Source organism: Pteropus vampyrus, unplaced genomic scaffold (assembly GCF_000151845.1).
Source record: "Pteropus vampyrus isolate Shadow unplaced genomic scaffold, Pvam_2.0 Scaffold179, whole genome shotgun sequence".
Lineage (NCBI taxonomy): Eukaryota > Metazoa > Chordata > Mammalia > Chiroptera > Pteropodidae > Pteropus > Pteropus vampyrus.
The window spans coordinates 880,167-891,536 of NW_011888960.1; the positions used below are offsets into that span (position 1 = coordinate 880,167).

Below are 11,370 nucleotides of genomic sequence, written 5' to 3' on the forward strand. Positions count from 1 at the left end.
TGGACTGGGGCCAAAAGAGATTAGCTGCCACTTGCCCCTCTGGGTTGAAGGCAGGTGTCCTGACAAGGTTAGAAAGGATGCTTAGGCTTAGACTTCTGGGTGCGGAGGTGCTCAGAGCCTTTGGGCAGGGAACATGGTTCTCCCAGTTTTCAGCACGAGGAGAGCTGTGTGTGTTGAGTGCTGTTGACACTCAGCAGCCTCTTGCAGTGTTTGGAGGCGGTGGTGGGTCTGCTTATCTCCCCTCCCACTCCTGGGAGAGGATTGTTACTATCAGGATGGGCACTGAGCTGGGGGCAGTTAGCTGAGGCCGGGGGGCCGGAAGGATGGATGCATGCATGCATACATGCATGGATGGATGGGTGGATGGACTGATGGGTTCTTCCCTCTTGTTGGCCAGGCTGGGGTCCCCAGTGACTCCTTGAATCAATACAACTGGAGTCAGTAACTTAAAACTGGCTGTTTGCCAAAGCAGATGTGACCCTGTGTGGTGGTGGGGGTGGGGGACGGCTTGCGTCGGGGAGAGAGAGAGACCAATGCCAGGCATGGCCTGCCTGGTTCGCAGCTGAGTCCCCAAGCAGAGGGCAGGTCGCTCCGGGGGACCTACTTGTCTGACCTGGGCAGGAGCTGTTTTCCTGAGTGTTGGGCCTGGGTGCGGGGGACGGTGGAATGGGCACGCAGGTAGAGAGATGGTGGCAGACTTTGTCACCCAAGTCCCATGGTCCTTGAGGCAGGGCCCAGGAGGGGTTGCTGTGTGGTCTTTGTGTTCTCTGGGGGAGTGCAAGGGAGGGAACCTGGCCTCTGCATCCCACCTCCACCTCCTTGGCCAGAGCTGGAGCCAGCCTCTCGGGAGAGAGCTGGGTGGTCTGTCTGAGTTAGGACTTCCAGCAGGTGAGGGAGCCCCCTTGACTACCTCCCCCTTCCTTTGCAGCCTTTCCCCCCTCGAACTGCCGTAGGACTGATGGTTTTCATATACCCTTAGAGCATCTAAGGATGGGATTATGGGGGAGGAGTGTCCCTGAAACATCACACCAAAATAGTACCCAAATGTGCTTGTGTCTAGGAGAGGGTTCCCAGCTCCCCACAGATTTTCAAAGGCACCTATGATTCCTACAGCATAAGGAAACGCTACCCCCACGGTAGTCTCCTGTCCCTATTCATGCTGTGGGGATGAAGGCACAGTGGTCATTACAGGTAGAGATGAGGGGTGGGGCCCAGGTGTTAGTGCAGGGAGTCTGAAGTCGGCTCCCTGTAGATGTGGCGTTGGGCAGCCAAGATGAGCAGCTGCCCGCTGGGCAGGGGCCTCAGAGGGTGGGCGTGAGAGCCCTCTCAGTGAGGGAGGACAGAGGGGAGGCCTCCCTGCACAAGGGCTCAGGGCTTTGCAATCCAGGAGTCTGGGCCTGAACCCCAGCTGCATCTTTCTGCATCTAGAGACACCTGTGCATCTCAGCTTCTTCAATTGTGAAGCGGGAGGCCCTGAGGCGAAGTGATATGTGATGAGTGTGCAAGAAGTTTTGCAAATTCTCGGCCACTCGGGAGGGCACAGGAGTGTTCTGCTGGGACATGGGGACACCTATGCCCTCTCCTCCCCCACCTCCATGGTTTGGGGGGCTGGTCCGGTCTTAGCAGTGGAGTTTCTGGGCTCCTCCCCTCATCCCATTCATCAGCCGCCAGGCCCAGAATGGGCCTCCACCCCCAGCCACATTTCCATGAGCACAGTCAATGCCGGACACTGCCCTCCCCCACCCCCATGTAGTGAGTCCCGCCCTCACCCGCCTGCCACCCCAGGGAAGTGGGAAGCTGGGAATTTAATAAAATCCCTTCTCTACACGACTTGGGACACCGTGGATAGCTCAAATCGGAAGAATTTTAAAAATTTCCAAGGGGAGCAAGTGGCGTGACCAGTAAATTGCTTTTCTGCACTTGGCTGAGCGCTGACAATGACACCGGGCTGGGCCTTTCACGCGGCTCCGCCGGCACCTGCCGACATTGTTCCCGCCGCCAGGCTCGGCTAGGTCCTGGCCTTCCCTAGACAGGCCGGGCTGAGGCAGGCCAGGGCAGGGGCCCCCACCACCGGCCCTCAGCCCTCCCGCGGTGCCCCTTCCTCCCACCCCACCCTGTGTTCAGGTTTGGAAGTTCCCTTCCACGCCCCCCCTCTCCCTGACACCCCCATCTCCTGCACCTGGCCTCCTCAGGAAGGTTCAGACCCTTTCTTCAAGCCGGCCAGGATGGGGAAGCTGGAGAGAGTCCTTGGGGACATGAGGAGGATGGGGAACTGCCCTGTTGGGTAGTACTTTTAATTTCTTAAAGCAGGGACATCATCTGCTTGTCCATTCAGTCAGGTATTCATTCGACACATACCCGCGAGGGGCCTGTGAAGTTTAGTGTGGCAGGCACAAGTTCCTGTCCAGCCCAGGGGGAAACCGAGGCCCGGGGGGAGTGACCTACCTCAGGTGAAAAAGTGCTGCTTGTGAGGGTTTCAAAGTGGCTCTTGTGTCTTCTTCCTGCCGTTGTCCCCACTGCAGTGGGAGTGGGTAATATTCCTACTTCGCGGATGGAGAAACCGAAGCCCAGAGCAGTTCAAGGCCGACTCAGGGCTCTGGATTCAAGATATTTTCTTCCCCACCACACCAGGCAGACCTTTTCAGAAAGAATACAGAAATTATTTAGAATACTGGTGGGGAAACAGTCTCAAGAGGTATGCTAGGTCCCCCGTGCGAGCTCCCGGTGAATCCCTGGGTTAGGATAGGAGATGAGGGTCAGGGCCCAGGTAGGTGTCTCCGCCATTGAAGGCACCTGACTCTGAGTCGGCAGGCCCTGATCTTCTTGGAATGTTCTGGTCTGAAAGAGTCTCAGAACCAGAGGTGGGGTTTTTTTTTTGGCGGGGTGTGGGCAGGTGGCGGGGAGGCCTGGGGGATTCAGCACTGCCTTCCCAGCTTCTTTCCCAGCATGGGGGCCAGGGGCAGGGGGATGGAGGTATCCTGCCAGCATTCCTGAAGCCCAGGAGTGTCACCTGCTCTGAGATAAGAAGGTGGATTTAAAAATTTCTTGTGGTTGGCATAGCCAGTGTCAGCAGGCTTCGGACAGCATGACAGGGCCACAGCGCTGCCTCCACCCTGCCCTGGGCAGGTCTGCACGTTGGGCCCCCAAAAAGAGGTGGAGGGGGTCAGGGAGATGACTTCCAGTCCTCAGTAGGACCTTTTGGTTCTGCCTTCGTCCTCTAGCAAGAAAGTGGGTGTGGAAAACAGGGTGCAGGCATGTCAGGCTAGCGACAATACGGGTAGCTGCCACCAGGTACTGCATGCTCGCTGTGTGACAGGCAGGCGCTTCCTCACGGCTTCTAGGCTACGCCTCACAACCCAACTAGAATTAGGGGATTCTGCAGATGAAGACAGTGAGGCTCAGAGGCATGAACTAACCTGCCTTTGGCCACATAGCAAGAGGAGGCAGAGCTGGCTTCAGCTCTCAGTTGTGTGGCTCTAGGACCCCGGCTTCTTAAACAGTGGTATGAGGGCTCTCTAGTCAGCCAGCCTGGTTCAAACTGTTGCTCTGCCTTGTCTCTGCCTTGTGACCCTGGACCAGTTACTGAACCCCTCTGGGTCTCGGCTTCTGCACGTGTCAGGTGGGAAGAAAACAACCAATAAAGCGGTCCCCGCTTCCTAAGGGTGCGGAGCAGGGGAAGCGCAGAGCCCAGTGCTCTGATCGAGACCCCATCTGTGTTTCGAGACCTAACCCTGTGCCTCTCACTCGGGGATGGCATTTGTTCTGGAGCATCAGCAGGTAAGCGGCCCCTCGGGCTTTCGTCAGGCTTGCTGGTAGGGGCTGGGAGATGTTTGGGTATCGTTTGGTCTGACACTGAAATTGCACGAGGGCTCAGACCCATTTCAAATGCTGCTGTGCCAAGGCCAAGGCCAAGGCCACGGCCAAAGACAAGCCCCGCTTTGGGTCACGAAACAGAAAAACTCTCAGAATCCCTGGAATTCTAGCTCATTGGAAGACCTCCTTCACTATGCCTCAGTTTACCCACCTGGGGATCAGTGAAGTGAGCTAGGTGGCTTCTGTAGTACTTGCATGCATGGGTTTTGGCCGTGTCTGCTGCTGAGCAGCTGTTCAGCAAATGTGTACTTTGCTTTTCCCCACCTGTAAAGTGGGGTCATGAAACGTACCTATTTCTATAATAAGGACTAAAGCGGGTAAATGCACAGAGTAGCTAGCACTGTGGCTGACGTTCAAGAAATAACTGAGTAACCGATTGCTCCATCGATTATATTTAGGTACATGACACGCTGCTGGGCGCTGAACGGAAATAGGGGGTGCCCCTCGCTCGTGTCAGTGATATCCGGCCTCCAGTCTGAGGCTTTGGACTTAGGTCTGGATTTAATTATCACCGCGCTATTCACAGGCTGTGTGCCCTTGGGCAAGATCCTCAACCTCTCTGAGTTTCCGCCTCCTCGTCCTGTGGGAAATGGGTATAATACTATGGCTCTTCCCCCAATCCCCCCCTGTTGGGAGGAGTAACTGAAGCCACGCCTCGGTCCAGCTAGGCAGCAGGAACTCACTTACGGTGCTTCTCCACGTTAGCTTCTGGCAGACATTGGTGGCAGGCCTGCTGCGTGGCTGGCCCTGGGCTGGGCTTTGAGGGGGATGGAGATGACAGTCCAGGCTTCAGCTTTGTCCTCAAAGTGTCCCCTGGGAGGGGATGGCTGACACTTTGGGCAACTTTATTCGCTACCCTTCCCCACCCTGTCCCTCCCATCCCTGATCTCGACCTGGGAACCTTTAGACTGGGCCACTGTCCCATGACCCAGCATGTTCCGCGCTGGGGCTCGTGGACGCCCCGGAGCTCAGACTCCGGGCCTGGCCCCTGGTCACACCCACTCCGCCACTCGGTGGCTGTGTATTGAGCAAATTGCTTGGCGGCTCCGCGCCCATCTTTCGCACGCGCACCCGGAGAGAACCCCGCTCTTGGGGTTGCTGTGAGGGTGGGTTGTGGTCACCTGCGGGGAGGCTTGGCACGGCGCCCGGCTCATGATGAGCGTTGAGTAAATGTGAGCTGCACTTGCGCGTAGGACTCCAGAGCGTCTGAAGTCTTGCTCATCTGCCAGCTCCTGGTTCCTGGAAGTCGGGAGGCCTGGTGCATCCTGCAGGCCCCGCGGCTCCCGGCACAGACCTGGCACACAGGATGAGTGTTGGGTCAGTGCGCGGACGGGAGGGGAGTAGCTCCTCTGGGCACCTGGCACCTGGATCGAACACCCTCTCCTCCTGGTGCCAGGTGTGGGACACAGGGGGTTCAGGACCTGTCCTTACCCTCCCGAATTGAGGGTGCCATGTGTACACTGATGAAGGGCCTTGAAAGCAGGCTCTGGAGCCAGAAGATCTAGCCGGGGAAGGTGCCCCATTTGAACCTCGAAATAGGAACAAGCCGAGTGAAGACAGTGTGAGTGAGTGAGTGAGTGTGTGTGTGTGTGTGTGTGTGTGTGTGTAACATCCCTACATGGAGCAAGGAGCATCTTGATATGCTGGGGACTCTGAGCCAATTGGAGTGCCTGGAGCTTCAAGTTCAGGAATGGCGGGTAAAGGGCTTGTTTATTTCCTGGGGGCAGTGCATGACCGCTCTCCCCACAGAGGGAATTGAAATGGGGGAGTGGGGAGGGGGGAGGAAAAGGGAAAAAAGAAGGGAGCATGGGTCTTTAGGGGTCTTGCCCCCTCCCCCAGGGTTGACTGCCAGGGGCACCCATATTGACAATCTGTACGCAGAAGGCTGATATATGGGGAGAAGGAGCTCCGGTCAGCCGCCTTGGGTGGTAGCTCCCCCCACCTCTGAGCTGATGGCTCAGCCTGGCCAATCAATACATTGATAGCCCTGGGAGCTTAATGGACAGGCTGGGGGTGGGGAAGGGCCTTTTGCAGCCTCACTCAGTCCTGGCTGGGTTGTGAGTGGGGAGTGTGACAGGACAGAGGGAGAAGCCTGGGGCTGGGCTGTGGGCAGGGGCATTGACCTGAGCCAAGCTCAGGCTCAGGGCTGGGCGTGGCCTCCCTCCCCTCCTTTCTGTCCAGGGTGCCAGCTGGGGGAAACTCAGAGGCTCTAAAGCCAGATGTGGGTTCTTGACCTTGGCTCTGTCACTTTTTGTACAGCGGGCAAGTCCTTTGGCCTCTCTCTCTTCCTTTGTCCCGGGGACAGTAATCGCCAGACCTGCCCTGGTCCTGTGAGGAGGAAGGAGACGGTGCCTGGAAAGTGCTCACCTCGGGCCTGGCACTCAGCGGGTGCCCACTAAGTGGGAGCCAATGTCCGTCTCTCAACGATAATAACAACCCTGGAGCCCTGTGGCTGGCAGCAGCTCCTGAGCCTGCGTCCAGGCCGCTCGCTCTCGAGGAAGAGTTTGAGGAGCTGCATTTTGGGGTGTCAAGGAATGCTGACTCTCTCAGGGACCACTCCTGGGCATGGGGTGCAGGTCTCAGGTTCTAATCCAGAATTTGGGGAAGCTGGGAAAGGCCTCGGCATGGCTGGCCCAGTGCTACTGCCGCCGGAGGAGGCAGGAGGTGGTGGAATGTGGCCGGAAGTCTGTGAGCTGCCCCTCCTGGGACCAGGGAGACCCTCCCTTTCTGGGCAGGCTGCCTGGAGACAGGGGCATGGCTTGTATGAGGCCTCAAAGATGGGGACCTGGGTGGGAGGGGGCAGCCTGACCCCATCCTCCTCTCTTGGTGGGGGGAGGAAGCTCAGGCCTTCAGCCCTTTCATGTGTAAGCCCCCCATCCCAGGCCCTGCCCTGGCCGTGGCTTGTGGCCAGAACCAGTCGCCGTCCTGAATAGGGGAAAGGAGGTAGGCGAGGGAGAGGCGAGTGGAAGCTGGCGAGGGGGAAGTGGTGGACAGCTTGGCTTCTGGATCAAGGGCGAGGTGGATTTGAATCTTGACTCCTTCTCTCAAGAGTTCTGACTTTGGACGAGAGACGTAACCTCTCCGAGCATCGGTTACCTCCTCTGACAAATGGGGCCAGTCATCATACCAACTCATAGGGCCCCGCTGGCATCGCATAGGGTTACTTCCCTAAAGTGGCTCTTGGCACAGAGGATGTACTCAGGAAGTGGTGCCTGTTTAGAAAATCAAACGAAAGGAAAAAAGGAAAAAAGTCATGGCTCTTTTTCCTGGGACGATCTTCCTCTGAGATAAATATTATAAACAATGCGCATTCTGCTGCCGGGAAAACCGAGGGTTACAGAAATCAAGGAAGCCGGTGATTTGGTGTAGAAGCACCTGAGGTCAGCTAGTGCTAGTTACTGGGTTGTTGAAGGTGTGTGTGGGGTGTGTGCACGTAGCTGTGTAGCGGGGAGCTAGGCAGAGTTTGGAGCAGGGAAATAGCCTTCCTTCCCTGTGTGATAGACAGCCATACTGACGAGGACAGACTGCAGGCGGAAGGTGATGGCTCTGTCCCACTCAGCACCATGTCCCCGCCAGGGCCTTATGACAGTGGGGGCAGAGTGGACCCTGATGAAATACCCCTGGGAAATGCCCGGATCACGGAGTGACTATTTCCACCAGAGCCTCAGGGCAGGGAAGGGGCCGGCTGGCTAGTAATCAGGGTCTTCGGCTGCAGGAGGGAAGCCATGATGGGCCACCCTGCTGTGCGAAAGCTACTTTGACCCAAAAGATAATCTGTGAGTGTGGGTGGGGGGACAGCAGAGCAACGGAAGTCGCCTTCTCCTGCCGGAGGAGACAGACAGACAGACGCGCCAACACTGCTGGCCTCGCAGAAGCTGCAGCGATCCGATTTTTCACACCCTGCAGCTTTCAGCCCCTGATGACCACGCACCTGGAGGGGAATTCCCCCAGCAGAGAGCAGCTGGCTGTTCTGGGAAGACCCAGAAGACAGGCCCCCTCTTAGGCAGCGAGGCTAAGTGACCCGCTTACCCAGCCGGCCAGGAAGGAGGAGGGAAAATGTTCCTGCGTCGGTGGCTTCGCATGCGCGCTGGGGGCAGACCCTGGAGCTGTGTGGCCCAGGGAGGTGGCCCGAGGTCCCACCTGTGCAGTGGGCTCTCTCTCCATGGGCGGTGGAGGGAATTAGCGGTGGTACCACGTCTAAGCGCTTCTTAGCAGAGAGCCTGGGACGGAGGGAAGCTTAGCAACTGATAGCTTTGAACTCCCCGCTTGCCATCCCTCTGTTGGGCACTCTGCTTGTCTGGGTGGCAAGCGGTGGGGCTGATTTTGGCCTCTGGGTCTCGGTCTCCCTTGTTCTGGGCACAGTCATTTAGTAAACATTGGCCGGCCACCTCCTGGGGACGGCTGGAGATCCAGGCATGGACCAGGCAAGCTAGACGCTGGGGACGGTGAGCCGTTACAATAGTGTCCAGAGGGGTCGGGGGAAGGAAAGGCTTCCAGGGGAGGCATCCGAGGGCAGGTGTCAGGTGGGCAGAGGAGCGGGGTGCCCGGGGCAGAGGACGCAGCCTGTGCAAAGGCCTGGAGTCCCGGATGTCCTGCCCAGGAAGCCCAGCAGCCTCCTGCCTGTCCAGAACAAACTCTGTTTCTGTGTCAGAGGCCACCCCTGCTACCTCCCTGGGGACTGATGTGGCCACAGAGTGTGGCTTAAATGGTGAAAGCTGGGCAAGATGGATTGTCCCCCCACCTCCTGGGAAAGGGCCACCGGATAGTCCCTGCTGACCCTGGGTCACCACACTGCCTCTGTCCAGTGTGCCAGGGAGAAAATCGTTAACGGGAGGCTGGCTTCTGGGGCAGGGCAGCCCCCCTCGGGGACCCGGGGTGAGGAGATTGGTTTGACCTCTGGTCGATAAGGGCTCCTGTGAGCAGGAGGAGAGTCGGAGGACAGGGAAGGAGGCCGGAGGCCTGCCCCTGGGGGAGGGGACAGGGCCAGGCTACCTCGGGAAGTCATTCCAGGAAGGTCGAGGGCCAAGGGTGGGAGGTCTTCAGGACACAGGCCCACAGCGGGGGGCCCAGTGGGGACTGGAGTTTTTCCCTCCCTGACCAGCAGGGTGTGAAGTGAGGCCGGTCCCAGGCGTCAGACTCTGGTCATGGATGGTGACAGGGGACTGGCCTTGAGGGGAGTGAGGGTGAAGGGCGTGCACGCCCTGGGGGCCAGTGGCCGGGCCCCACCCCACTGGGCTGCGTGCCCCAGAGCCACTGCCTTTGCCATTCTGAGCCTCAGTTTCTGTATCTGTGAAATGGGGGTGATGAGCATTGCCACAGACGGGCCCTGTCTGTAGGGACGGGGGTGCGAGCCGCACACGTGCCCAGGGAGGCTTGTTTGTAGGGCTCCCCAAGAGCCGCTTCGGGGCTGCCTCATCTCCTGGTAGTTTCCCCGAGGAGCACGTACTCTGTGCCGGCATGCCAGCACCGGCCTATGACTTCATGTGTTTGATCGCTGCACCCACCAGGTGGGTGCCGTTACCATCACTCCCATTTTCTACGTGAGGAAACTGAGGCCCGGAGTGTCCCTAACTTGCCTAGGGTCCCTTAGCGAGGGAGTGGATGCCCTGGGTCTTGAACCTGGGTTCTGCTGCTGATGGCTCTGGTGAGGCGGGCGGGGGCGCCCAGCAAGGCGGGGCTGAAAGCTGGGTTTTGGGGTCACGAGGCCTGGGCTGCCATTGCCCGCTCTACGACCTTGTCCGTTCAGCTCTGGAGCCCCAGTTTCCTCGTCTGTAATGTGGGTTCATGCTTTCACCCTGCGGATGATAGTGGAAGTTTAATAACGTGGTCCAGCCAAGGTGTCCGTGGAGCCCAGGCTGGGGCGGGAGGACATGTGCAGGTCAGCTGGGGGACAGCGACCCCGGGCTGGGCGGAGGGGTGTAGCCACGAGAGGAACACGGTCCTTGCCCTTGGGAGCTAACAGCTGAAGGGTGAGACAGCTGCCTGGACAGCCCTGGGCTCTGCCACGGGCCGAGGCGGGTCACGTGTTCATAGGACTGGGGTCCTATGTGCCTAGCATCGTGTCGGACCTGCGGGCACACGGATCAAACCCACAACTCTGTCTGGGCTTCAAGAATTGTTCAGCTTTATGATGAAGTTGGGATGGGACAGGCATACGATTAAATTAGCAGGGCATGGAAAAACCGAATTTGGTGCTAAATGGAACGGCAGGATCTTTTCGATGTCCGTTTGTTCGTTTACTTATTCATTCAATAAATGTGTTTCTGCTGTGCCACCCACCTACTGGGGATATAGCAGCAAATAACAAAGACAGCTCTAGCTTTCATGGTGCTGCCAGGCTAGTCGAGGGTCGGGGGGGAGGGGCGCCGAAAAAAACCCAGGTAAATAGAGGTTATGTCAGGTTGACGAACGTTAGAAAGAAAAACAAAGCGTGGTTGGGCGATGGAAGGCGGCAGAGGTGGGGCCTGCCTCCGAAGAGCAGTGGAGGAAGGCCTGTCTCAGGATGGGACACTTGAGCGGAGACCCGAATGAAACCGAGGGGCCAGAACGCGAACATCCGGGAAGGAGCACAGAAGCAGAGCCAAGAGCCAGGGCGAAGGCCCTGAGGCAGACGCGTGTCCTGTGTCTGAAGCGCCCCAAGGCATAGTGCCGTGTGAGAGTGGGAAGGAGCCCTCGGGGATGAGGGCGGAAAAGCCGCTGGCGGCTCCTCTTGCAGGGTCCTGAGGCCGTGATGGGGACCTTTATCTAAATGTGAGGCAAGCCCTGGAGAGTGTGGAGGGAAAGGTCACCTGAGGTGACGGGGTTTGGGGGCAGGAGTGGGAGCAGGAGGCCGGCCTGGCGGCAGGTGCCAGTTGCCCCCGGTGAGCGGACGAGTTCGGAGCAGGGAGGCCGGAGAGACACGCGTCGGCTTAGCCGGAGGCGGCTTCCGGCAGGTGTGGTCAGACAGGAGTGTAAGCTCCAGGGACACGGGACGTTTTGATGGGAAATGCACAGCGAAGGCCAGAGAAGTGGACAAGTGCCCGGTGGTGGGGCGAGGATCCCTAAGGGATCCTCGGGGCATGGAGGGGGGTCCCCTTAGGCATCAGCTCCCAGGGGAGAGGTGACAGCAGACTCTGGCCCATTCATTCCCAGAGTGAGACTAGCCAGCCCTCACTCCTTCGCAGCCAAGGACTCAGACAGCAGTGACAGTGCCCCATGCCTCTCCCATCTCCGTATCCGTCTGGGGACTCCCCCCAGCTCGCTGGCTTTACGGTCACAGCCGCCCTGGGGTGTAGCAGAGTCTCTATGCTACTGCTTCGCTGGGCAGGAGACTGAGGCGGGACAAACTGTGTGCCCCAGGTCACAAGAAAGCTCTGCCCTGCACTGCTCTGCTTGCTTTACCCGGGGCTGTGGTGGAAAGAGAGCTCGCTTTGTTGTCAAAAGGACCGAGGCCTGATTCTTTCTTATCTTCGCCGCTTCCTGGCTGGGCCAGGTCGGCCACCTGGGGCACCGCACCTC

General features: G+C 58.6%; 1 protein-coding gene across 1 annotated transcript in view; it reads left to right on the forward strand.

Annotated features, from left to right (window-relative positions):
* The window catches only part of FGF18 (fibroblast growth factor 18), a 37,564-nt gene that overhangs the window by 3,209 nt on the left and 22,985 nt on the right, over nucleotides 1–11,370 (forward strand). The window lies entirely within an intron of this gene.